The sequence below is a fragment of the Alligator sinensis genome, unplaced genomic scaffold (genome assembly GCF_000455745.1).
Source record: "Alligator sinensis unplaced genomic scaffold, ASM45574v1 scaffold102_1, whole genome shotgun sequence".
Classification (NCBI taxonomy): Eukaryota; Metazoa; Chordata; order Crocodylia; family Alligatoridae; genus Alligator; species Alligator sinensis.
In genome coordinates this window covers 115,401-120,883 of record NW_005843301.1, presented here as the reverse complement: position 1 = coordinate 120,883, position 5,483 = coordinate 115,401, and positions in this window count along the sequence as shown.

The window sequence follows — 5,483 nt, the reverse complement described above, 5'->3', positions numbered from 1 at the left end:
ACGTGGTCCCCATCTTCAAAAAAGGGAGGAAGGAGGACCCAGGAAACTATAGGCCCAAACTATAGGCCCGTCAATCTTACCTCGGTCCTGGGGAAGCTCTTTGAGAAAATTATCCAGGTGCACATCTGCGAGGGACCAGCAGGGGAGCGTATGCTTAGGGGCAACCAACATGGGTTCATTAGGGGCAGGCCCTGTCAGACCAACCTGTTGGCCTTCTATGACAAGGTCACAAAAGCCTTGGACGCAGGTGTCGCGGTAGACATAGTCTTTCTGGACTTTAGGAAGGCCTTTGACACTGTCTCTCACCCCATTCTCATTAAAAAATTAGGAGATTGTGGTGTTGATGCCTACACAGTCAGATGGATCATAAATTGGCTGGAGGGCCGCACCCAGAGAGTGGTGGTGGATGGATCATTTTCAGCCTGGAGGGATGTGGACAGTGGCGTCTCCCAGGGCTCAGTCCTCAGGCCCACACTGTTCAACATCTTCATCAGCGACTTGGACGAGGGGGTGAAAAGCACCTTGTTCAAATTCACTGATGACACTAAGATGTGGGGAGAAGTGGGCACGTTAGAAGGGAGGGACAGGCTGCAATTGGATCTGGACAGGTTACAGGGGTGGGCGAATGAGAATAAGATGAGATTCAGTACTGACAAGTGCAAGGTACTGCACCTAGGGAGAAAGAACCAGCAGCATACCTACAGGCTGGGGAACTCCCTTCTTATCAGCACAGAGGCAGAAAAGGATCTTGGAGTCATTACAGACTCCAAGATGAACATGGGCCACCAATGTGGGGATGCAGTCAGGAAGGCTATCCGCACATTGTCATGCATCCACAGATGCATCATGAGCAGGTCCAAGGAGGTGATTCTCCCCCTCTATATGGCACTGGTCAGGACGCAGTTGGAGTACTGCGTCCAGTTCTGGGTGCCGCACTTCAGGAGGAATGTGGACAACCTCAAGGGGGTCCAGAGGAGGGCCACCTGCATGATCAGGGGGCAGCAGGGCAGGCCCTACAAGGAGAGGCTACAAGACCTGAACCTGTTCAGCCTCCACAAGAGAAGGCTGAGAGGGGATCTGGTGGCCGTCTATAAACTGGCCAAGGGAGACCAGCAGGCAATGGGAGAGTCCCTGTTCCCCCCGAAGACTACTGGGAATAACAAGGAATAACAGCCATAAGTTGACAGAGAGTAGATTCAGGCTAGATATCAGGAGACACTACTTCACAGTCAGGGCGGCTAGGATCTGGAACCAACTTCCAAGGGAAGTGGTGCTCACTCCTACCCTGGGGGTCTTTAAGAGGAGGCTAGATGGACACCTTGCCAGGGTCTTTTGACCCCAGCATTCTTTCCTGCCCACAGCAGGGGGTCGGACTTGATGATCTGCTCAGGTCCCTTCTGACCCTACCAACTATGAAACTATGAAACATCAGTGTTATGTATCACAACACAGCTCCAGTCTGCAAATCTGATCATGTGTCCTTTTCAAGCATTAATTTGGTAGTATGCCCAGGCAGAGGCAATGTAACATAGCGTACTTATGGTAAAAGCAATTTTTACCTTTTCTCAAATTAGGGTACAATTTTCATGATATCATATGGTACTTCATGATATCATATGAACTAAATTTTTAATGGTTTTGAGATTTCATATAAAAACTATTGATGATGCAGAGTCTATACTTTAACTGCATAGTGTTGCATTTACTTGCCTTGTATAACTAAATCGTCATCGTTACATTCAGGAATTTTGACAAATTAGGACACAAACAGCATGAAAACTAACTATCTTGATCCTTTTTAGCACACAGCTAAACAGCTTACACAGCAATCTATTCTGAATTATATGAAAAATGAATTTCCATTTGACTGGTATGTTCCAGAGTTTTCTTAGGAAAAAATAACAGTATTGCTGGGGTATTCATTTTTCATGGAAGCATCACAGTTAGGAAGAGAATAACTATTTTCAACTCTAACACTCAGGTATGTGTAGTGCCTAGATACTTCTGCTTTTACGATATATGTGGTATCTCTATTTATAACATGTAAGTGTTCAAAACAACTCAGAAATTCTTCTGTGCTGCAAAAGAGATGTGGATAACCTGGAGAGGGTCCAGAGAAGGGCCACTCGTATGGTTAAGGGCTTACAGGCCAAGCCCTATGAGGAGACACTGGGGCACCTGGACCTCTTCAGCCTCCACAAGAGAAGGCTGAGAGGTGACCTTGTGGCTGCCTATATGTTCATCACGGGGGCACAGAAGGGAATGGGTGAGGTTTTATTCACCAAGGCGCCCCCGGGGGTTACAAGAAATAAGGGCCACAAGCTAGCAGAGAGCAGATTTAGACTAGACAGTAGGAAGAACTTCTTCACAGTTAGAGTGGCCAAGGTCTGGAATGGGCTCCCAAGGGAGGTGGTGGTGCTCTCCCCTACCCTGGGGGTCTTCAAGAGGAGGTTATATAAGCATCTAGCTGGGGTCATCTAGACCCAGCCCTCTTTCCTGCCTATGCAGGGGGTCAGACTCGATGATCTATTGAGGTCCCTTCCGACCCTAACATCTATGAATCTATGAAACAGACAGACAGAAATCTCTCACAAACTAAAGGCAAGATTCAGAGAAGCAACAAAGCTGCCCCAAATGGGACTTAGGTAGCTTTTAGGCACTGAAGTCAAAGAAAACAATTAAAATCCCTTCAGCCCCAATAGCTGTAAATCCATTAACATTTAGTGTCTGTATTTTTTCTACCAAGTTCCCAAGGTGCCCAAATGGAAGTTTCCATACAAGCATGGAAGCACCCAAGTCTGAGGAGTGAATTGCTTAGCTCCTGTCTAAGCTCTGTTGCAACCCAGATAAACAGCAACTAAACTATGCTTAAGCCCCCAAGGCTGGATCCAGATGTGCAGGCACGTGCAGTTTGTGATGCTGCAAACCCCTTTGTGGCATCACCAACTGCACCCCTTGCATGTTAAACCATGTGCAGCATGGCTAATTTGCAGCACCAGGCAAAATTAGCTACTGGGATTACCAGGTAGCCAAATCTCTGAAGAAAAAAGCAGCACAAAGCATACCAAAGTGGCATGCTCTAGGACAAATGCGGAGTTAAGGGAGCTGGCAGCCCAGGCTTGCTGGCTTACCTTCTCCACGTGCTGCACCACCCTGTGTCCCATCCAGCTGCTCCCTGGCCGGATGGGGCACAGTGTGCCTTGAGATAGGGGAGCAGACAGCCCTGGGCTGCCTGCTTCCCTGTCTCCATGTACCTCGGTTCAGGGGCTCCACCTACTCCCCCATCTCAAAGCACACTGTACTCCAGCCAGCTGCTCCACGGATGGCTGGGGCACAGGGTGCCTCAGCGTGGGAGCTCCACAGTGGGGACAACATGCTGTGGCATGCAGAGACAAGAGAACAGCCAGTCCAGGGCTGCCTGCTCCCCCATCTTGAGGCACACTGCACCCCAGCCAGTTGGGGAGTAGCTGCCTGGGTTGCAGGGTGCCTCAGTACAGGGTATCCAGAGTGCACAGAGAGGGGTTGCAGGTAGCCATGGCCTGCCTGCTCCCCCATCTCTATGTGTGGCAAGGGAGATGGCTGGGGCACAGGGTACCTCAACATGGGGGCTGCCTGCTGGCTAGCCCCCATGCTGAGGCACTCTGTGCTCCAGCCAGCCCCCTTGCAGCACATGGAGCAGCAGGACAATGTGTCCAATTTCAAAGCGCATGGGCATACACTGTGGCACAAAGTTTGTGTTGCTACTAGTTGTAAGGTTGCAAAGGAACACCCCCACTCGTGGATGTGGCCCAAAGGGACCCGTAACAGGCTGGCTGGCAGAGGCTTGCAGCAGACTGCACACATTTGTCTGTAGTACTCTGCAGGTTTGCAAGGGATACAACCCATCTAAAGGCAGTTAGGAGTGATTACAGGCTGCTTTGGAGGACTGGGCCAGCTGAGAGTGATAATTAGCTAGCCACAGGATGTTAAAAGGTTCCCAGGGAAAGGAGCTGGGGGAAAGTAAGAGAGACTCCCAGGGAGAGACAGGAAACAGAGCATACTAGGGTGATGCCAGATCCTTTGAATGGTGCCATGAGACGTCAGGAGATAAGTGAGGTATGAGGAGATAAGCTAAGTAGATAAGACAGGATTAGATTTGTCCCTGCCTGGACAATCTCCCACCTCTACTGCCTAGCCCCTATGTAAGGAGGTAACCATGGCTGTACATAAATTAGGTTTTGAAATTGAGTGCCTCTCAATTCACAGAAGTTATAGATAGGTACCTCAAATCCAGTGAAGGGTGCCTTGAGTCCAAAAAAGGTTGGGAGCCACGGGTTTACAGTGCTCTCTCAGAAAGTAGGAGACTAGGGCCTGAGTCCCTCCTCAGTTTTAGGGGATTCAAATCCATATCTCCTTCCCAGCACAATACCCTTTCCAAGAGGTGGATAAATCTGGCCCACTGTGAAGTCCAGAATGCATGAGTCATGCAACCAGAAGAACTAGCAAAACAGATCCCAACACTGTAAACCAGCAGTAAAAGACCTCAACCAGAAAAGGAAAGACCTATGTTCCAGTCCCAGAACTGTTTGTACATTTTTTTTAATCCAATGACTGTGTAATGTAAAAAAGAGAAAGAGGGAGAGAATCCTGGAAAGGATAGGTACAATGTCTAGCCCTAGGTTGGAGTTGTCCCATATGTGTGTGTGTTTGCAGCATCACAAACTGCACATGCCTGCACATCTGGATCCAGCCTTGGGGGCTTAAGCATAGTTTAGTTGCTGCTTATCTGGGTTGCAACAGAGTTTAGACAGAAGCTAAGCAATTCGGTCCTCAGACTTTGTATGAAAGCTTCCATTTGGGCACCTAGGGAATTTGGTAGTAAAAAATGAGTGTGTGCGTGTGTATGTGTGTGTGTGCTTGCATACACATGTGCATTTGAATTGATTTGATATACCTTGGCCCTGCTTATGCACAAATAGGTCAAAAGGGCTTTTATAGAATGGCAGGCCCAATTATTTTACTTGGTTTCAGGTCATTTTACACACCTTGTAAGAGCTTCAAACACACACATATGAGTAAAGTATTGTAATAAAGCTTGTACTTCCATTAAGCTTGCACTTGCTTGCCTGTACACAAATGCCAGGAGCTTGGGGAACAAGCAGGAGGAGCTCATCCTCCTGCTCAATGCAAATAATTATGATGTCATAGGGATAATGGAGACCTGGTGGGACTCCACTCATGACTGGACCATGGGGATAGATGGCTATACCCTGTACAGGAGGGATCGTGTAGAGAAAAGGGGCGGGGGGGTAGCTCTCTATGTTAAGGAAAGTTACACATCCCTGCAAGCCGATATTGGTGACCAGGATGGACGGCTGGAGACCCTCTGGGTTAAAATCCATGGGGAACACGGCACAGGGGACACAATGGTGGGAGTCTACTACAGACCTCCCACCCAAAGTCCTGAGCTTGACCAGGAGTTTGCCCGGGAACTGGCTGAGGCC